Source organism: Mustela putorius, unplaced genomic scaffold (genome assembly GCF_011764305.1).
Source record: "Mustela putorius furo isolate JIRA1106 unplaced genomic scaffold, ASM1176430v1.1 tig00000242_pilon_pilon_pilon, whole genome shotgun sequence".
Classification (NCBI taxonomy): Eukaryota; Metazoa; Chordata; class Mammalia; order Carnivora; family Mustelidae; genus Mustela; species Mustela putorius.
The window spans coordinates 19,095,011-19,117,821 of record NW_025421325.1 but is presented as its reverse complement, the minus strand read 5'-3'; the positions used below and the strand labels follow the sequence as shown (position 1 = coordinate 19,117,821).

The 22,811-nt window shown below is 40.5% G+C and overlaps 1 protein-coding gene and 1 long non-coding RNA gene across 3 annotated transcripts in view; both read left to right on the top strand.

The window, feature by feature from the left end:
* LOC106007196 overlaps positions 1–5,895 on the top strand; it is a 76,493-nt gene extending 70,598 nt beyond the window's left edge. For both annotated transcript variants that reach the window (XR_006606264.1, XR_006606265.1), the window contains exon 4: positions 1,102–5,895. This is a non-coding gene — a long non-coding RNA (uncharacterized LOC106007196). The remainder of the gene's footprint in view (positions 1–1,101) is intronic.
* Positions 1–22,811, top strand: part of XKR6 (XK related 6) — a 298,759-nt gene that overhangs the window by 90,579 nt on the left and 185,369 nt on the right. The gene's annotated exons all lie outside the window — the stretch shown is intronic.

Below are 22,811 nucleotides of genomic sequence, written 5' to 3'. Positions count from 1 at the left end.
AACCAGAGGATGAGACGGAGGGCAGATTCTACAGAATATTTTTTAAGTCACACTTATTTTCCTGTTTTCCTCCAGGGGCGCTCAGTTGTTGCTCTAGTTCTGCATTCCCTTATTTCTCTACAAATAGTATTTTCTCCAATGTCAAGAGTGACTTACATTTTTAAAATGTATTTTGTTTGTATACATGGCTTTCTGTGATGATAGACTTATTCATATGCCATGTAAATCCAGGCACTAGATTGACTGGAGTGTAATGATTTTATATCTGTGATCTCAGTTTATACTTAAATAAGTCAGTCTGGCTATGTTCTAGGTGAAATAGTACACAACAGATCATTTCTTTGTTTCCCATATCTGCTCATGTGTTGTTTTATTCTTCTGATATGTGAACTTTGAACTCTTGCTTTTCTATGGAAAAATTAAATAGGCTAATCTATAAAGCATCATTTTTAAGCCTATGGTAGAAGAATTGTTCATATAGTTCACTTTTGTGTATTAATGATTTAATGAGAAACAGGTACTGATTTTTATTTTTTGAAATTTTCCTTTCTTATGTTTACCAAATAATTTTTTTTTTCCAAATAAAGCCTATCTAAATTGACCCTTTTTGAGGTTAGAAGAACTTTGAAGGTCATCTTTTCTATTTCATGTGCTGAAAGTTAATGGGATAGAAGTACAAAGACTTTAACCACTATTAATTGGCTAAAAATGTGGTTTCTGAAGGCATGTGTTATATAAGAGTGAAGTCATTAATTTTATTTATGCATCTGAATGTCTGTCACCATAATGATAGCTTTTAGAAAGAAAATCTAGAACTAATGCCACTTCAAAGCCTGAAATTGTAAATGTGAAGATATTTAGAGCCAGTAAATATTAAATAGGTGATATGTATGAGTATAGTTTAATATTTTTTAATAAGTAAACTTCCTTGTTTCTAAGCAAAACTTTAATGTTAGACTTAAGAGCTTATAACTGTAAGATGAGAAAGAAACATTAGCTTAAAAATGTTGTTTTGAAAGTTATAAAAGTAAATATTGACCTTTTCTAAAAAAGTTTTTTCCTTTTGACATTGTTTAATTTTTTTTCCTTTTTGTTTTTTAGGTTTGCAATTTTTTTTGGTGATGGCATGTTCAGAATCTTGGATCCCTAAGTTGAATATGTTGGAAATATTTAGGAACTCTGGAAATTATTGTTTTATGTATATAATGACTTACTAGGTGAATCAGTAGATTTAATAAAAAAGAATATAAAAAAGAATAGGTATTCTAATTTTGTGTTTCTAAGTTGACATTCATGCCTCAGATTCTCATCTTTCAGTATTAGTGTCATTCCCTGGAGACAGTTACATTTTGAATATTTGGGGGTTTTTATGGACCCCATGTTTTCCCAGTTTATGTAATCCTCCCATGCTGATTTGGTCAGCTCCTTTTCCTTTCTATCTACCTTGCCATGTAGCTTACTTAGATCAGAGGTAATTATTGATCAGGAAGCGATCAAGTGACAATCCTAGAGGTAGTAATTACAGAATTTCAGCCTGGAAATGACCTCGGAATAGTCTGTTATACCCAAATACACTTGTGACCAGATGCTGCTGATTTCCAAATTGGATATTATTATGTAGGACAGAAGTGCTAATGGAGAGGAGAAAGGCTTTTCTGTTTCCCCTCCTCCCTCTCTTGCTGTTGTTGGGTGCCTAAATTAGTGGAAAGTAAGACGGCTAAGAGATAGACCGTATAAATGGAAAGGAGAAAAAACAAAACTTGCATCTCCAAGAAGGAATATTTCCCCTTAAAAATTTGAAAGTTAGCTCTATTCCAAGTACCTGAACACACTATTTTAAAACCATAGGCTCACTTTCATGTAGACCCAGAATGTGAACTAGCGTATGCTTGCCCAGAGGATAGCTGGAGAACTTGTTATTTGATAGGAGAGTCAGATAGTCCTTAGGTGAGTCTGTTGTTGACTGCTCAGATGAAGAGATTTGAAGAACATCATGGAGCAGTTATTTTCATAGTCAAATACAACAGCCTCCCTATCCCTTTGACCAAAACCGGGGAAGTCTTGCTTTTTAAGAATGTGTTTAGAACAGCTTGAAAAAGGATCATAGGGAAAGGCTGAAGAGAATTCACGAAGCTATAGAGACTGAGTGGTAGCAAGTTTTATCATTGGTAGATTATCCAAAAATGTGGAAGTTTTTGTATGATCAGAGTTTTCATACTGTTTCTATTAGAAGGCTTCTAGAAGCTAAATAAGATACACTGTAGCACCCTCCACCCCTTTGCTTTGCTTTAAGAGGATTTGACTGATATATATATAATAGATGGCACAATGAAAACATTAGATTTTTAAAAATCGAGTTACATTTTAATTTAAATGTGTGTTGCCTATTTGCTACTTTCCCATTACAACTAGCTTTTAAAATACTCTCCTTCTGTGATACTTTTGTCAATAGAGGTGTTTCCTCTTAGCCAATTCTAGCCACAGTATTGACTAGGCCTCGGCATTTGATATACCCAAAAGGAATTAGACAGGCAGGGAAAAACTTGGTCTCTACTGGAATGAATATTTTAAAAACCTTTTTAGATTCTGAACACTTGGAGTACAAAGGAAAGAGACCCAAGAAAGGGAAAAATGTAAGAGCCCAAGAAAAAAAAACGGTGGTGGGAGTGGGGAATAAACTCTCACACAGCTGACCTAAGTGAATTAAGGGAAGGAAGTGAAGTTCCTGGAGAAGAGGAGGCAGTATATGAAATCCTGGGACAGCAGGCATTCTGATATTCAGTTGAGCAGTTCATACTAGCAAGTGGTAGTATTTTAAGTCTAGTGACAGGTGATCTGGGGAAATATTAATGTACTTCCTAACAATGAGTTTGATTTTTATTTTAGTGGGTTATAAATGGGTATGCAGCTCAAAGATGAACATAATTCAAGATAAGTATCTTCAGTCTTAGAGAAAATATAATAAAAAATGGATCTTTTGTCCTATTGTATAACTTTAGAAAGTAATGTAGAATACGGAGCATAATAGAGAATTAATGGCATGAATATAATCAGTATTTGATGGTTGCTTTCTAGAAACTTCTAGGTAAAACCTGTTGTCCTTAGTTGTACTGTAACAGAATTTTAGTGGAGAAATGTATACCTTCTTGGGTCACTGTGCTCCACAGTCTGGCACATCATTGTGAAAGTTTGGAAATCTAACTCTGTTTACCCCTGGGGAGGAACACAGATCTTCCTAAGTTTGGGTACAGAAAGTACGTAGGGAACCACAGAGAAGGTGACCCTAGAACCTAGTGGTTCTTTGTATTTTGGTACTTTTCAACCCCCTTTTGAAAATCCAAAGGTAACTATGGATGCTTTCTCCAACAAGACTGCAATTTCTGAGGGTAGAGAGACTGCCCTTGATTGTCAGGTCAGGAAGAGGTCAGGAAGCCCTGATCTAAAAGATCATCTTCCTTTTTCTTCTGACCTTGCTCTCAGTTTATTGTCACTTTCAGTCAGGGGTTCTCTGTTGCCTTTGAAGGGAGCTTCAAATCTTGAAGGACACTCACTGCCTTACACATTGAACTGAAGTCACAAGTCCAGAGCTTTGTAATATAATGGAGTGAACATGGTCCGCAAAGAGCTGCCCCACAAGTACAGTGGTAAATATAGAGCCTGAGGCACAAAGGTGTGGCACAGCCTCCGAGCTGGTACCTGCTTCCTGCTGGTATGGGGCATTTATTCTATAGGAAGTTGAATATTAATGTTTTGTCTTTAAAATGAGCATATTTCTTTTAAGATCTCTAATTATTTTAAAGTTTTTCTACCCAAGTGTGACTTTCTCCTCATGTATTAGGATGTCACGTTAATGGTGTAAAATGTGCACTTCAAATTAACATAATAACTGGGAACTTGGGATTCTGTTACTTTTGTGACTCTGAAATTTATAACATGTTTTCAGGAAAAGCGTTGAGATTCCCAGATAATTCATTCTTAACTTCTTTCAAGTTCCTGAATGTATGATTGTTTCTGAACCTTATTAAGCCATTTATAAGATTAGACAAAACTGTCTTCCATTCATATTTTGACACAGAATGGATATATTTAATTTATCTTATTAGAAATGTGTTTTAACAGAAAATTCTATTTGAGTGGCTCTAATCTTCATTTTGGAATCTCAGATCCCCTGCTTGTTATGTTGTTCATTGGGACTCTTCCTGCAAAATACAGCTTCGCTGAGAAGATCAACCTTGAAAAATCAAGAAATCCGAAGAAACTAATTTGGGGACTGAGTAAAGAGATGGAAGAGCATCATCAGATTGACAACCCAGCACACTCTGGAAACATCTTAGACTGTGTTGCTTTTGTACATGAAACAATTTGACTGTGTAAAAACTGGACCTATATAGAGAGAAAACCACCTCATAAAATGTATCTTTAATATAAGAAAACACACCCTGGCCTCTAAGAACATTTCTGTCAGAACAGTCTGCTCTTGACTACTCACACTGTTGGAGGGAAGCTGGGTCACTGCACTTGACTCAAAGTTAAACATCATGTATTTTGGACTTGAAGGTGTTTATAAATTTCCTCGTGTCATACAGTGTTTGGGGCTTTTACAACATCTGTCTCCCATGTGCCCTTCATATCCCCTGAGAAAGGAGCCTTAGCTATCTGTGCCCTGATAATTGTTTTCTGTCCATCTTTTTTGGCACTGTTGGCTTAAATGTGAGGAAAACATGGAGTATCCAGGATTCCAACATCCCGTTAGATCTGTCTCACTTATCCCTTCCAGGTAATTGTGTTACATTTCCTTTTCAGCTCCTCTAAATATGGCCCAGTTTTAGCCCCTTGGTTAGGTCAACCATACCATTTCAGTCTTCTTTCTTCCCATTGTCCTGTTTCATTCTGGCTATGATGGGAGGTTGGCAGTTGCCTTACTGTAAGAGTCCACATGTGTCCTTTCATTTCCACCTCCCTTCCTGCATGTCCTGGTGTATAAATAAAACAGATCTAGACTTGGGGATCTGCCTATATAGATTCACAGCACTGTATTTAAAATACAGTCTTTTAGCTGCAATGTTAATGGTAGTCTCCTTTGTATCTCTGCCCTGTGCTGGGCCCTCTGCTGGGTAGGGCAGTCCCCTCTTTCTCTGCACCACCTGATTCTCTTGAGGCCAGGAGTAGACTTCATGGTGCCTTAGGCACAGGGAGAACCACAACTGACCTCTATGTAAGCTTGCTGGTTCCTGGGGTCATAATAATGGGGTAAAGAGATCCTTGTGCCCTCCACTGGACTGTAGTCAAAGCAGATAATGTGCAGAGAAAGTTCTCATATCCATTGGATGTTGAAAACAAGATTTGTCAAAAAATAGGCCAAATTTCAGGTTAACCATGAACCCACATTGACTATTCTGGTTTGTCTTACTTTAAAAAATAATAATAATAATAAGTACCCCTTAAAAGCATTATCAGATTACCATGATGTACAAAATGTGATATTACTCAAAAAAACTTTTACAAGTAAAATTTTTACAAGTAGCTTTCAGAAATGTGCAAATATGTTTTCTGTAAAAGGGTATATACTGTGTGTAATAATTTTCTGATTCTTGCTCTAATAAATATTAAACTTAAGTGGTCTCAGTATTTAAAACCTAATAGTTTGAAAGTATTTTTTGAGTAAAATTTTTAAGTATATAATATTTTTACTTTTCATGTAATGTGCAAGTATTCTTAGAATACTTGTTTTCCACATGTAAAACTACTGTGAACGGGATCTGTGTCTCTCAGTAAGTTTCTGAAGCTTTGGCTGTAATTACCACGTGCTTGGGATTGGGCTGGCTGGAAATGCATATTGAGTTTTTCTGTGTATGTAGCAAACTTTGTCCAAATAAAGTAGCTTTGTACCCTGAAGGAGCTTTTAGTAATTAAATTTTATTAAATACGGTCAAGTTAAAGGAGAAGAAATGAACAAAAGGATCTGTAAATAAGGGTCTGAATTAGTGGTTTGCAACCTTTTGCTATTAAAGATAACAGTGGTAGTGAGTCTGGGGGCAATGGGATAGGGGTGGGCTGTGTCATTTGAAGAGAAGAGAGAGACTCCCATCTGGCATCAGTAGTGATGGGGTGGGGGTGTGTGTGAGCTGTGCTTTGTGCACCTGAATCCAAGGTCAAGGAAGCTTGCTATTAGAAGTCTATCCCCACAGTTCCTGAATGACCAGTAGAAGCTGGGTGCCAAGCAGAGGCAAATTAGAAAAAAGAAAAACAAGGACAGGCTAGGGACTTCACAGGTATTTTTTTTTTTCTCAGTTTAAAAAACTGTCCTTTTAAACATTTATGTCATTCCCTCTACTGCTTACCCTTGGTAAAATAAAAAGCTTGCCATGTCAAATTAGTTCTCTAAAGGTATTTTTAAAAAATTTATCGGCTTGTGAAATCAAAAGGCTGTGTGCTGCTGGTTCTTGGAAATGTGCAGGATTAACGTACTAAGGTCCCAGTTGTTTATCCTGCAATGCATAGTTCACAGGATACTATGTGCCAAAGAACCGTTTGGCAGGTTTAGATGATTACTTCAGCATTGCTGTATAGTGGGATTTACGGTCTTAAAGTGCCTAATTAAGGTAGCATTGAAGGGGTGCCTGGCTGTCTCAGTCGGTAGAGCAATGTGACTCTTGATCTTAGGGCCATGAGTTCAAGCCCCACACTGGGTGTTGAAATTAATTTAACAGAAAGTAGTAGTTAAAAGGACAGCTAGTATCATCCTGTTTCAACCAACGGTTGACCAAGAACTCATTCTGGAAATCTCTCATACAGATATTCAGTAGTTTTATGTGAAGATAAACTGAAACCTCAAATAATGCAAGGATCCACTACAACACAAACTCTAAGGAAATCATTTATACTACTTTGCAGATAATTTTTTCAACCTGCAAAATGTTAAAGGACCAGAAGCAATGCAATGGTTGTAACTTGTTTTGTTTCTGCTTATCTCCAGTAACAAGTTTAAGATTGACTATATACCATTGTCTTGTGTGACTGGACTATGTTTTTATATCTCATCCACTTAACAAGCTAGCTACTGTAGGAAGTGTTCCAGTATTGAGCTCCAGTGTTCATATATATATGACTATATATATATAATATATATTATATATATATATATAATCAAGGAATAAGTTTTCAAGAAAGATACTGAGATTTCTTCCTTTGGCTTCTAAAGATATCCTTCCTAAAATGGGTGCTTGTAGGCAAGTTCAGAGGAAGTCCGTGGCCTCTAGTCATGGTTTCTAGTATTCCAAAGTACCTCCCTTTATGTTGGGGGTATTGCAAATTTCTTACCAAATTGTTCATTAGGGGAAGCTTACCATTAAGTGTTTTCCTTAGAGAATTTTTCTTAAGAGGAGACCCAACGTTAAATCATTATTTTTTTAGTTTTTAATTTTTTATTAACATATAATGTATTATTAGCCCCAGGGGTACAGGTCTGTGAATCACCAGGTTTACACACTTCACAGCACTTACCATAGCATATACCTTCCCCAAAGTCCATAACCCAACCACCCTCTCCCTACTGCCCTCCCCCCAGCAACCCTCAGTTTGTTTTTCGAGATTAAGAGTCTCTTATGGTTTGTCTCCCTCCCAATCCCATCCTGTTTCATTTTTTCCTTCCCTACCCCCAAACACCCCACTTTGCCTCTCAACTTCCTCATATCAGGGAGATCATATGATAATTGTCTTTCTCTGATTGACTTACTCCGCTTAGCATAATACCCTCCAGTTCCATCCACCAACTTTGAATTATTAAACCCAAGGCCAAGATTAGTGAGGCAGACGCCTGCTTTCTGTATTCACTGGAACTTAAAAGCAAGAGTGAAATTACTAAATAAAATGAAATTAGTTTGAGGGATATTTTGGACTTCATTTGCCATGTGCTTCACATCCTTTCCCGCCTGTGGGAAACTAAGCAAGGGCATAGAAGTTTCTCAATTCTGGAGGGCATCACTTTGCATGAAAATTTTGGGTTAAATATTTTGAACATTCTCAATTACGCAGCAGAGAAAAGATTACAAATACTGATTGAAATCATTTCACCTAAAATATGACATGACCAAAAATTAGAGGTTTGCCATTATGTATTTGGAAGAAAAAAACACAACTTACTTACCGTGGATCTTTGGTGACAGTTAAGGAAATTTAGTTTCTCTCTCTCACCGATATTTCAGTCTTGCTCCAAACCAGTTTACATTTTTAGTCAAATCATACCTCAGAACTTTTCCATTAGGAATTAGGGGATTTTCTTTAGCTCCTGAGTGGCTGTCAGTGACATTTCCAAGACCGCTCTTGACCTAAGAAAACCTCATCACAGAATGAGTTATGCAATTTTAAAAGCCCCGTGTGTGGGATTTTCTGAAAAATACTAAAATATTAAAATCTCTATAAGATAGTTTTCCACTATCAGAAATGAGGAATTATGCTTAAGTACCAGGCCAAGTGAAGGCAAATGTGTAGTTCACAGATCGCTCTGTCTATGCCTCCGGCTGTTCTTGTTGGGTCTGATTCAGCATACTTCCCGTGTGGGGGCTGAGTGACACAATGTCTGAGTACTGGAGCATCTTGATGATTTTAGGAAGTCAAGCAGGTGTTGGAAGCCTTGCTTTTCACATCTACCAGCATAAGCAATTCCGCTTTGCTTGCTTTTTATGTAACATCTTTCTAAGAAGTCACTGTAGCAAACCGTAGTTTCTCCCTTTCTTTACATAATAACTTATGGATTTTTATCTGTTTAAGAAGTTAGATTCATTCTATAGCTGCCATTTCCTTTGGGGGGGGGGGGGTTGAGGGGAAATGCCAGCAGCAGCTGACCTAGAATTCCATCTTGCACTCACTATTATGTAAGACTTAAATTCTTGATTAAAAAAAAAAAAATTGGTCCAAGTGAAGGAAAAGAGTGTAAAATTCTTTCCTCTCCCCTTTCCATCACTAGTCTCCTGCCCTTCAGGTCCTCTGGCCCCTTCAGGTAGTGAAGCTGATGACCGCCTGAAAGGTTTGAAAGTCAGCGCAAGAGTCAGAAAAAGGGGATAGCAGGGAAGTGGTGTCGGAACAAGGTAGAAACCCTCAAAAATGCAACACTCACTGGGCGAGGCTACCGGTACTGTGGCTTTATCTGCATGTTTTTAATGACTGAGCGGACTAGGGCTGAGCCCTGAACGCTAACTCTTGCCTCTTCCCGCCCAGTTTTCATCCTTATTTTCTTGGCGGAAACCCGAATTCTGGAGCATGAAAGGTTTCAGCACACGTGTATACACTGTTGCCCTAGCGGGCATCAAATTATGAGTGGGAGGCTCTCAATCCTTAGACTTCGCTGGCTCAAAAGACGTATCTCAACACGTGGAGTTGTCACTTGCCATGCTGGCTTCCTGTTTCTCCCCACCTTTTTCAACGTGAAAGTCCACAGTGAAATAATTTTCGCAAAAAGCTATTTGGTAGGAGAACTTGCGAAGCCTGCCGGACAGGCTACAGGAGTCTATCATTCATTCCTGCAGCATATCTATGGACGCTTGCCAAGTGCCAGGCGCTCTTCCAGGCTCTTTGGGGAAACAACACGCAACGCGCGGGGTTCGCACCGTACGCACGTACCCGTGAAGGACTGCGCGGTAGAACCCACGGGGAAGAGCAGAGCGCATGCGCTCGGACACCTGCGTGGGGGGTGCGGGGCAGGCCTCCGAGTTCGCGGAGCTCCGAGCAGACGTCGTTGGGAAGGTGAGAGTTGAGAGAACCGTGTGTGTCCGGATCGCAGCTGACCGACAGTCTTCTCTTCAGGAAGAGAGAAAATTGAATACTGGAGAGTTTCCAACAATTGTTTACCTCTTTTCCAGTCACTTCATGCTGGACGCCCTCGCTGCGTCCAAACGTAGCCATGCACATTCCTCCTTGTTTTTGCTACTGTCCTTTCTCCTGCCTCGATTTTTCTCTTCCGGAGCCTGGACCACATGGCCTCTCGGTGACAGGATTTGGGGAGGCGGCATGACCATAATATGCAGCTAGACCGTATGGCAGATCCACCACTCCAGGAGCGCAGGGGTCCCACTGAGGAAGAAGGATGGGCTTTTAGAAGGGACCCTCGGGGGCTCCTGGCTGGCTCAGTCCGTGGAGCATGCGACACTTGATCCCGGGGTCATGAGTTTGAGCTCCATGTCGGGAGTAGAGATTACCAAAAGTAATAAATAAACTCAAAAAAAAAAAAAAAAAATCCAGCAAGGACTCTCAGGGGCCGGCTGTGTTTATTCCATAAGGAGGGTCTTAGGAGGACAGGCCAGGCCAGGCAGAGGCAGCACCAGGAGCGAAAGCAGGCCAGGGTGAGCAAGGACAGACTTAAGGGTGATTAAAATGCAGAAGATTCTATAGGTGTGAAGGGACCAGGGCTGTTCTCTGTGGCTTCTCTCACGTGGGACTTTCAGCTGGATGTGTCCAGGAATTGTTGGCTCCAGCAGGTTCACAGTTTCTAATCTCTGGCAAGTGAGAGAAGGTGCTTGGTAATTATTCCTCTCTTCTGTCTCACCATATCTTTTTTTCCAAAATGCAGATTACTTTTTCTCATAAAAACTCAAACGGTGCAGAAAGACAAAAAGGGCAAATTTCACTATCTCACTACTGTTAATAGTCTGATCATAAGCAGTTTCGACTTCTCCATTATCCGTGCTCCCGAATCCTTTATAAAGGTGGCTCTGTGTGGGCTCAACCAGCTAACTCCCGATGTTGGAAATTCAGTGGCTTACAATGTTCATTATTCAGATTCTTTCCCGTTTTTCACTCTTATAAGCTTGGTTTCCAGTGACTATCCCTCTGTACAATATCTGCGCTCAGCCAGTCATCTCCTTGGTGTAAATGATGGACACTAACAAAAACCGGGATGCGTAGCACGTGGGGATGCACAGTACCAGAGTTTAGTATGGACATTACCATGGAGTACTTTGTGCGTGTGTGTGCCCGTGTGTGTACTTTTCAAAGCACTTTAGTACCAACTAATGTCTCCAGCTCTGCATAAAACATGACAAGGTGGGCTGGGGGAGATGGTAGTCTCTCCTTTGGGCTGGCGAGGTGAGACTCCTGTCTCTCCTTGGCACTGCTGTCACATTGGAAGTGCCTGCGGCTCATAGAGCACATTTGCAGTCAGCTTTCAGAACACCGACTCCAAGGCTAATGCCAGCAGAAGCTTTTGGAATATAAGATGATGAGCACATATGAGGCCAAACTAAAAATGGAACTTTCTAGCTTCCTCGCATGAAACTGCTTTGATTCCAAGTTTTACTATTTTAATTAGACAGATCAAAGAGACAGCACGTTTTTTGGAGACGTTGAAAATCATATGGCAAACTGCTCTATTTTCCAATGTAGGAAGTCTTTACAAGGGTTAAGTGTGAGTGATGTTCATTTTGGTTCTTTGAGGGGAATTACCTTCTGGAAGTGGTCTAATTGGATCCCTCAATGGTGGTTTTCTGCCCATGCCCCCTTCCCCAGCCATTTTTCGTCCCTAAGATCTCTGGGTGGTTCCTAGGTGAGACCATTGTGCAACAAACACCATAAGGAGAGCTCAGAGTTAAACACAGAGCTCTCCTTTCTCGGGGCCTCTGCACTGACTGGACCCTTGGCCTGGGATGCTTTTCCCCAGGTACCCACATGGCTCACTCCCTTGCTTCCATGAGCTCTGTGCTAAAAAGGCTCCTCATCAGAGAGCCTGTGTAAAATAGCATCCCATTCATGCTTTCCTTACCCTGTCATAGCAGTCACTGCAAGTTGACGGTAAAGATTTGTCTCCTCCACTAAAATATAAGCTTGGAGAGGGCAGGGTTGTTTTGTTCCCACTGTTCCTCCAAAACCTACAACACCTGACATATGTTAGAAACTGAGTAAATGTGTGCTGTTTGACAAGTGGATGAATCCCTCACTGTTCGTACCTCGGGACTTGTGAAGAAAGTAGGAGATTTCAACACTGGAAAAAAGTCAAGGACTTGGAAAAAAGCAGCAATCATCTCAGGGCCCGATCTCCACATAGGGCTGTCTTTGCACAGCAACCGCCATTTTGGCTTTCAGCCCCTTTTCTACCTGCATGTTCACTTAAAGCCATCGTTTCTAACATTCCCCTGGTGGAGGGTGACTTGTGCTAATAGGTAGGCACCGTCTTTAAGAAGCGTTTTAGTGGATGAATATACTCAATAGATACTGACTGAGCAGCAGCCAGGAGGCCAGGGGGCCACCACTGGAGGCCAGGGTTACAAAAGGCAACAGGACACTCACTGAGCCTACAGTTTTTCAGAGTGTGAGTCTGGTGGGACAAGATGGCCCTCCTGCCATCCCTGGAGCTAAGAGCTCTGAGGGGCTGGGAGCTTTGCTTAGAGGGGAGGAGGGCTGAGTAATATGGAGCCTGGTATTGTTGGGGGGTTGGTGAGCTGTGGGTGTATAGTGTGTGGTCTCTGGGAAGGAGGGCAGGAATGGCAGAGTAGCAACATAATACCTCAGGGTTTGACTTAGTCTGCCCCAGGGCTCAGGGAAGAGGAGGAAGCTCCCTTTGTCTCATTTTCTACTAGTCCATATCAGTAAACAAAATCCTCATGACTACCACACTTTTTGTTTGTTTGTTTGTTGTTTAGACTTCTGCGGACTAAATTCAGTGGACTAAATAATTTAAATATTTCTATGGGCGACTATTTCAGAAAGTTCCAAAGCCAGAAAGTCTATTTAAAAACAACTTTTGAAAAAAAAATTAGAACAAGTTTTGAAACAATGAAATTTGTCTTTCTCCCCTCACTGAAGGTTCAAAAGAATGAAAAAGAAAAAAGAAAGCTCTTTCTCCAACAATGCAAATAGGCTAAAATATAAGGCAACAGGAAGTCTAGGTGATCTTTCTTACTTATGCAAGCAATAAATAAACAATGAATCCTTCAAATACTCCAAAAGAGGAAAGAGGTATCTTGAACTTTTCTGTAAGGAATATTCAACTGAAATGGAGCATAATAAAAGCATTTATAAATGACCGTGTAACCTTACTGTGTAAGTAACTCAGGGATTTGCAGAGAGATAATTTTTATCCTCTAGTCATGAAATTATTTTTTTAAGAGTTTATTTATTTATTTGACAGACAGAGATCACAAGTAGGCAGAGAAGCAGGCAGAGAGAGGAGGAAGCAGGCTCCCAGCTGAGTAGAGAGCCTGATGTGGGGCTCGATCGCAGAACCCTGAGACCATGACCTGAGTTCTAAGGGTGAGACTACGCATAGCATGAAGAGTGTCAGGAGAAAGCAAAGACTGGCAAGAGTAGGACCTCATTCTCATTTCACTTCGTTTTGTCCTGTCCACTGGGTTCTCTAGCTCAGTCTTTCTCAAAGTGTGTGTTTGTGTGTATGTGAGAGACAGAGACAGAGACAGAATAACTGTGCTAGTTCAGTTGCAGTTTCAGATTCACTATTTCTGGAGCAGGACCTGGCGATGCTTCTGCTCTTCTAACAGGCTGGCTGGTGAAGCCAGTCCAACTGGTGGGCAAACTGCATGGAATAGCAAGGCTCTTAGCCTACCAGAAACTTTCACATGCTTGTTTGTGTGTGTGTGTGTGTGTGTGTGTGTGTGTCTAAACTTTGTAACTGTCCTGTGAGTTGAGCCCTGCTGGTGTCACCTCATTTTACACATAACAAGACAGGCCCCAAAAGGTAGGTTGCCAAAACAAAGCTTGATGCTAGAACCCAAGCTTTCTCATGCCCCACGGAGTATTTCCATTACAGTAGTTCTGGTTTGGTGGTTGCATCCTGAATACGGGGGTGGGGAGTGGGGAGGTATGGCTACAGTGACATTTTTGGAAACCCAGTAGAGACAATATACACTCTTATTGTTACCGTTGTTATGATGTCTTCTGAGGTCTTAGAATCAGAACTAATGGACTAGGGAGAAAGTGACGTGAGACTTCTTTTACTTGCCATTTTTAGGCAACAGGGAGTCAGCAGGTGGCGAGTGTCCTGCTGATGACAAATTTAACTGTCTTTGGGAAAATGGGATTTAACTTGATTGTAGGCTGTCTTCCATCTTCCGGATGGAGCTAGAGCTTGAGAGCTGGGTGGCTTTGATTTATGGAGCGCCATTCCTGTCAGATGGTACAAAGGATGTGCAAATCATATGCAAATGGGCTGTCTCCCTCAGAATTTGCCAACCGGAAACACAACATCTTTATTCCAGCTAGGTTTTAATGTGCTCTTGGGATAACTTTCAGGGAGGTCTAGACTATGCTTACCGTTAGCTGAGGAAGAGCTAAATATTGTCAAACACAGAGAAAGGTACCGCGTGGAAATCCAGGGTGGTGTTTTGACTCGGGTCCTGCACCCCGCCTGGGGAGAGGAGCCCTAGCTGGCTCTGGGATGATGAGATTTGGGACAAAGTGAATCTCCTATGGTCTTTCACTTTCACAAGTACTTTTTTTTTTTTTGAGAAGGCTGATTTCTTAATCAGTGTTGGTCTGACTTCCTTCCTTTTCCAAACTCTCTTGGGCATCTGCTGCTAAGCAGTGTAATGGTGTAGAGCAATTGGATTCATTTGGTGTCTTTATTCCGTTCAAAAACATGAATGCCTTGATTTTGATGTTCTAAGAGTGTCCTGTTATAAGCATAATACATGTTCACAGCAAAAATTTTGGAAATAAATAGAAAATGTAAAGGAAAAAAAATCACTCTACTCCTAGCATTCAGTGAGAACTATTGTTATTGTTGTGGTAAGTATCATTCATAAACATATTTTACAAAGTTGAGATGATGACGCTGTTAAGATTTTTTTTTTCTATTTAAGTTGTGTAACCTCCTCTTTCACGTGAGTATTAGAGTGAATGCTTTCCGAAATTCTGAAATATTACCGAAGAGGTTTTTGTTGGCTTATGAGTTCGTGTTGCCGGTTGGAATTCCGTCAGATGGTTGTAGTGTCGTTTATCCAGTTCTCCCTTATTGAGGAGCCTTCAGTGTGTTGCCTGTTGTGTAACGCCTTATGCTGCGAGAGAGAATCCTTGCACTCAATCTTTGTGTGCATTTCCTATTATTCTTTTAGGATAAATATGGAGAAATGGAATTACCAACTCTAAAGATATATGTGAATTATTTGTTGGATAAATAATGACTTTTGATAAATCCTAACGAGGCCTGTTCCAGAGTGGCTGATCCAATTTATATCCTCAACCAACAGTGCACCAAGGCTGTTTTGGGGTGTGTGCTTAAACTGCCATTCTGACAGTTGAGTTAACTTGGGGCACCTGGGTGGCACAGTGGGTTAAGCTTCTGCCTTCGGCTCCGGTCATGGTCTCAGGGTCTTGGGATGGAGTTCAGCATCGGCCTCCCTGCTCAGCGCGAAGCCTGCTTCCTCCTCTCTCTCTGCCTGCCTCTCTGCCTACTTGCAATCTCTGCCTCTCCGTCAGGTAAATAAATAAATTAAAAAAAAATAAAATAACATCCCCTTTTTTTTTTTTTAAAGAATTTTATTTATTTATTTGACAGACAGAGATCACAAGTAGGCAGAGAGGCAGGCGGGGGCGGGGGGGGGGGGGAGCAGGCTCCCCGCTGAGCAGAGAGCTCGATGTGGGTGGGGCTCGATCCCAGGACCCTGGGATCATGACCTGAGCCGAAAGCAGAGGCTTTAACCCACTGAGCCACCCAGGCGCCCCTATATATCCCCTTGTTTTAATTTCCACATATTTGATCTCCTGGAGACTGAATTGCTTATTTCTTTCTCTTTTTCTGTGAAATGCCTCTTGGGTCCTTGGCTCATTCTTCTTTTAGAATTTTGTTTTGTTGTTGTTGTTTCTCAGTGACCCTTGAAAGCTCTGTTTTGTGCACATATTTTCCTCATTTTTTTCACTTTGTTTGTAGTATTTACTGACATTCAGAAAATATTATACTTTTACCTAGTCAGATTTTTCAATCTTTTATTTTAGGCTTTCTTTCTTCTGCTTAAAAATGTCTTCCCAGCTCTGAGCTAAAATGACTCTCCAAGTTAGCTTTCACCGTAGACGTCACTGGAAGACAGAGGAATTAGGAACTGGCAGCAAGCGTCTTGAGGAAAACACAACCATTAATTAAATGTGATCTAGTCTTAACAGGTGTGTAGCTCAGAATCACCTGTTAGAGCCTTTATTTTTTTTTTTAAGATTTTATTTATTTATTTGACAGAGAGAAATCACAAGTAGGTGGAGAGGCAGGCAGAGAGAGAGAGAGAGAGGGAAGCAGGCTCCCTGCTGAGCAGAGAGCCCGATGCGGGACTCGATTCCAGGACCCTGAGATCATGACCTGAGGCGAAGGCAGCGGCTTAACCCACTGAGCCACCCAGGCGCCCCTGTTAGAGCCTTTAAAAGTTACGAATGGCCTGGGTCACACGCCAGTACCATTGAATCAGAAACTCAAATAAAGGGGCGCCTGGGTGGCTCAGTGGGTTAAGCCGCTGCCTTCAGCTCAGGTCATGATCTCAGGGTCCTGGGATCGAGTCCAACATCGGGCTCTCTGCTCAGCAGGGGGCCTGCTTCCCTTCCTCTCTCTCTGTGATCTCTTTCCTTCCTCTCTCCTACTGTGATCTCTCTCTGTCAAATAAATAAATAAAATCTTAAAAAAAAAAAAAAAAACCTTTACACAGATCCACAGACTAAGATAGGAGCAGACCCAAGTTGCATGTTTTTGTTTTTGTTTTTTTGCTTGCTTGCTTTGAGCATTACATTTTATTAGCATAGTGGGTGTATTTTGTCTTACCTGCCATTGTCTGTTAACAATGAAGATCAGAGTGCTCTTATGAGGAGGGGGATTCAGAACAGTGTGCTGGGAGGCCCCTGCAAAATTAGTGGTTCTCTGAAAGCATGGGGTTCCCCAGGTGGTGGTTGTTTGATGTTACGTGATTAGTTCTGAGTTCTGTGGCTGATTCACTTGCCTTATGTGTCACTATACTGTGGCAAGTGGATTTTTTTTTTTAATTTGGAAAGACAACATAGTTACAAATGTAATGTATTTTGAAGGATATCTAGAATACATAAAATATATTAAAGATAAATATGTAATCAAATTACAAATATTAACACCTTGTTTGTGTGTGTGTGTATGTATTTTTTAAAAACCAGCATTCAGGGATGCCTGGGTGGCTCAGTTGGTTAAGCAGCTGCCTTCCGCTCAGGTCATGATCCCAGTGTCCTGGGATCGAGTCCCACATCAGGCTCCTTGCTCCGCAGGGAGCCTGCTTCTCCCTCTGACTCTGCCTTCCACTCTGTCTGCCTGTGCTCGCTCTCGCTCGCTCGCTCTCTGACAAATAAATAAATAAAAATCTTTAAAAAAACAAAAAACCAGCATTCATTATTCTTTGATATACAGCAGTATCTCATTTGAAATGGAGTGTAAGCCTGTAAGCAAATTAGTATTTTCAACTTGGGAAAAGAAAGTCAAACCCAAAATAACCAATTTGATATCTCTGTACAAATGCGGACTGTGCTTATTAGTTAACATTGAAAGTACATTCCTATTTTTGTAGCCTGGAGCTGCCTCATTAAAAGGTTTTCCAAGGGAATTTGCCTACAAATCAACCTATGATGTTTTTTTGGTGTCCACCCCATAGGTAGCATGTTGCTTTTTAAGGAGAAGCCTTAAAAGCCTAGGAAGGCATGGAAGGGCCTTGGCTTTGTGGAAGGAACTTAGCATCTCAGAGCCTCAGAAATGATAGTGGTGGCAAAGATGATGATGATGATGGTGATGGTAATGACAGTGGTGGTGGTGGAGATGCCGCTTCATAGGGCTGTGCAGGGAGCAGGCATGGCAACTGGTGACTACTTTATTACTGTTGGTCCCTCCATCCCTCAGTCTATTCACTGCACTGGCTTATTTAAAGGAGGATGTGTGTGAGTAAGAGTCAGGAGGCAGAGGGTTCTAAGGAGGGGTCTCTTTCTGTGTTTGAGGTCCCCTGACCAGTTTGAGAAATTATATATGCCTCAAACAAAAAGTAGATAATATAAAGACACTGAAGTATAATGGGCTAAATTTATTATTATAGTTAATATATTTATTATTTATAAGAAATCAAAAACAGGAGATACGGGTGTGGCCTGAAGAGTTACCACACTCCTGTGTACATCATTTTTATGTAAAAAAAAAAAAAAAACAGTTGAGTCAGGTATGAATGCATCTTAGGCCATTTCAAAGAGGAAGAGGAGGAAGGAGGTCATGTTGCTAGAAATCTATTATTAACTAAGAGGCTAAGAGTATGTGAGAGGGGCTTGAGTGCTGGCAGGGCGAAACCCAGTCCATGGTCAGGCACAGGGGGCTTCAGGGTGCACCAAACTTTATACCAGGTGAGTTTTTCTTGCATAAGCATTTTATGCCATGGTTGAAGTTAGGACTTGAGATAAACAGTGGATGAGAAGGCTGGGCTGGCAGACGGCATGGCGGGATTGACCGCTGTGTGCAGGCAAGCAGCAAGCAACCAGACCAGGTCTCCCTGTGCTGTGAGCCCCAGGCTGGCTGCCCAAGCTCTTCTTGTAGCTTACAGCCTCTGGTTAGATGAGGGAACTGACTGGTGGGTTTGTGTGGTTTTCATGCCCATTTCAGCTCTGATTTTCCATGATGCAAAACCAATTTATTGGTTATTTTGGACCAGATAAATTGAAAGAGGTTGCAAGGAATCGTGAGTTCCTTTCTGGCTGAGGTTTGTCCACAAGCGGAGCAAAATGAGCTTCTTGATTGCCATCCAGGAGGAAGAGTTTCTCTTTGGACCTCTTTCCAGTTGATCTGTGCAAGACAGGACCGTGGCCAGCTCTTGGCAAACTCGAGAACTAAGCAATTTCTCTTCCTAATCTTTTATCACCTTTGATTGCCCCCAGGACAGCTTCCAGAAGATACAAATCTTTCCAGCCAGGGTCCTCACCTAACCACCCCAAATTTAGAGGGGGTCTCAAGTTGAAAGAGTTCCATGGTCAAAGTCCATAGTGCTGGAGAGCCTGGGTGGTTCAGTTGGTTAAGTATCCAACTCTTTATTTTGGCTCAGGTCTTGATCTCAGGGTCATGGGATTGAACCCCAAGTCCGGCTCCCCTCAGCGGGGACTCTGCTTCTCTCCTCTCTTCTCTCCCTTTGCCCCTTCTCTCTGCTTGCAAGCACTTGCTTTCTATCTTGCAAATAAGTAAATAAATAGATCCTCAAATCGGTAGTGCTGTTTATGTTTACTTAATGCTCTTCATTTTGCTCAACAGATACAACAGCATCTAGTGTATACAAAGTACTGTGCTGCATTCTTAGGAAGTATTTTCCAAATTGCATGTCACCACCCATTAACGGGCTTTAGTCTCTATTTAATTGGCTCCAACCAGAATGCCAAAAATAAATAGAAAAAAAAATCAAAGTGTCCCACACATAATAAGGTAAGTGCTGTTTAATAAAATGTTTATTTCAGTTTTACTTTGTAAGTGTGTGAGCATGTAATGAGTGTCAGTGGAAAATGTATTTCTCACTGCACTATAGGTAGAAAAGTTTAAAAACCACTGCTATGAGCTCCCAATCTTTAATCTGCAACTCCACGTTCCAAAACATGAAAGACTTTTCTCAAGTTTGGCACAAGTTCATTTGGCAGCAAAATGGTGATTTAAGGGTATTTATGGTCTTCCTCTGTCTCACTTACTGTGAACATTTGCACACTTAACTTCAGAATGGAGTCACACCTTTGAGCCCAGTGGGCATATTGCATTCAATTACTTACCTAAGGGTCAAAAAATTCTGAATCATAGGACTTTCCACAAGACACTGTGGACCTATATAAGGGATGTAACAGTTTTCATCCATTAAGCAAATATTTACTGAGTGCTTACTATGAGCTGGACATTGTGTTAAGTGTCAGATACGGAAGGAAGAAAATTAGTGTGAGATGAATTCCTGGGGAGTTTCACAGTCCCTTGGGTGGAATACATTCGGGGCCACCAGAGCTGGACTTCAGCATTCTCCTTTCATATTCCTTCTGTTAGTTTACCCAGACCCTTGGTTGCAAGGATTTCTCCATTGATGGGTTCTAGGTCTCTTTAATTACATTATCAACATGACTTCATATTGGCACTTCAGCACATTTAAAAACAGACTGCAAACTCCTTCCTCCTGTATTTCTATATTCTTAGAAGTACCACTGTCACCCTCATTTGGACACAACCTCACTTCTGTTCTTGACCCTGTCACCCAGTTATTAGTCACTTCCTATTGATTTTTTCCTACCTATAGCCCTTGCCTCCTTTCCCTTCTTTCTATTCCCAGTGCCACCTGTTGGTATAGATGAAAATTACTAGTTCTAACCTGAAAGGATGGGCTGAGAGAAAGGGACAGGATCATAAACTCCTGGGCTTAAGTTGTGTCTCTTCCCCATTCTATCCAAGAGACGTTAGGCAAGTCACATAGGATCAGTTTTCTCATCTAGGAAACAGAGTTGATGATATATATTTTAAGAGTTGTAGTTAAGAATAAAAATATGCACATCAAAAACAATACTAAAAGATAAGCCACTGTAAGACTGTACAGATAGTTATAGGGCATGCAACTAACAAAGGATTAGTATTCACAATTTATAAAGAACTCCCTTCAAACAATATGAAAAAAAAAGGCCAATTTTTTAAAAAATGGGCGAAAAAATGTGAACAAAAGATGTTCAATCTCATTAGCAATCTAGAAAATGCAAAAGTTAAAACAATGAAATACTGTTTCACATCTATAATACAGCATGAAGTGTGGTCAAGTATGTTAAGCAATAATAACTCATATTCCTGGTGTATGTGTAAATTGTTCCACCCTCTTTAGAGCAAGTTAGCAATATAAAATAAAGTTGGTGATGTGTATATCTACCAGCCAGAAATTCCTTTGCCAGGAATGTCCTTTACAGCTTTGTTTTTAATGACAAGAAATAACAAAAGCATCCATTAAGAGTCTGGATATTCATTCAATGAAATACCATATAGCAGTTAAAGTGAATAAATTAGAACCACATTTGTGTCATCATGGACAAATCTTAAAACAATGTTAAGTGAAAAAAAACCCCACAGAATATCTACAGTATGAAAACATTCATGTAAAAATTTAAAATGTGCCAAATAATATTATTTATATATATTAGACATATGTGGGTGCATTTATATGCATATGTATGGGTGAATATACACCTAGCTTATGAATAAGGGTATGTCTAGAAAATATACTAAACTGTGCATGAGAACCATTAACAACAAATTCAGTGAAGTAAGTACTTCAGGAAGGGGAATGGGATGGAGAAAAGTACAGAGAGGGTTTCAATTATTTATTAAATGCTTTATTTCCCAAAAGAAAAAATGAAGCCATGAATGTAAAATGTTAAAATTTTGACAGAGCTGAGTGGGGATATTATTGTTCCTTGTACTATGCTCTTTATTTATATGCTTGAAATATTTTATTTTTAAGAACTACCCAATCACAGTCTGGCACTCAGTGAAGGTATGATAAATATTCCTCCCACCCCATTCAGAAGGCTTCTAAGTCTTCCTTTCCCCCAACTAGTTGAGTACCATTCCCTCCACCTGGCCTTCTAGATCAGATGAGGTCTAAACTTCCCTGGTGGTCAAGTCTGGATCCTCTAGTCCCTGACTCTCGTCTCTATACCTAGCTTTAAGCTTTAGCACTTTCCTCAATGGACCTGATGTTTCAGCCATGGGTCTCAGGTCATACTTGGTGCTTTCCTGACATTTTGTCTTGGCATTTGTGGTTTTCTTGGCTGAAATTCCCTTACCCCTCTTCCCTGGTTAAACAAACCCAACCCTCTTTTTATCCATCCATCTGCCCATCCATGCATCCATTTCTCCATCCATCCATCCATTCATCCACCTATTCGTCCATTTATTGAGCATCTTCTAAGTGCAAGGCACATATAGCCTAGCCTGATTTGTTCTCTCACAACTGGTCATCACTTTCAGGACATTTACAAAATGCCTTATAGTTCTAATATGATATTTATCATATTAAAATTTATTTTATCTTGCTAGGCTAGGCACTAAAGGGCAGATACCATTCTCTTCATTTTTAATGCCTTGCATTTGTAGGAACTCATTAAGCACTGGTTGAAGAAATAAATGAGTTTCAGATTATATGTCCAAAACATTGAAATCAGTGTTAAGATTGTGGCTTAATTCTCATTACTTGAATTTAAATATTTAGTGTCTTTAGCTCACTGATTTTCATAGGAGTATCATGCACTCCCTTCCATCTTTGTCACCTGAAGGAAGGGAGGACATTCTACCTCAGCCATTCTGCCTTCACATTTTCTGAAAACCCAGACTCCAGTGCGCCAGCCATGATCTCACCTATCTGGGGATTTTGCATTTAGTTAGAGAGGAAGACCGTGCCACAGTAAATTAGTTAACATGACAAGACAGTATGAGGTGTAGGTCGATTAAATGGTGCTGGCACCATGATCTGAAGTCATCCTTAATGAAAGAGCTTGTTCCATACTTGGCTGTGTAAGTCTGGTTTTTGAGATTCATTCTTTTGCAAAGGGATCTGGGTCAGAATTGTCATTTCATGTCAGATTGGGTTTCTGTAAAGTCCCCCTACCTCTCCCTACCTTTTGGCTCAAGTAGATACTTAACAACATCTCTATTATATGTAAACTGATATAGAGCTGTAGATTTGAAGATGTCTTCTGATACCACTATTTTGGAGGTATGAGCCTGAAATATCTTTCTGACCTGACACTGAATGGAATTTTCTTTGCGCTTTTTCAAAGCAGGTATCTGTGAATTCTTAAAGCTATTAGCCTTCCTCACACCCCTTCCTTTCCAGTATACT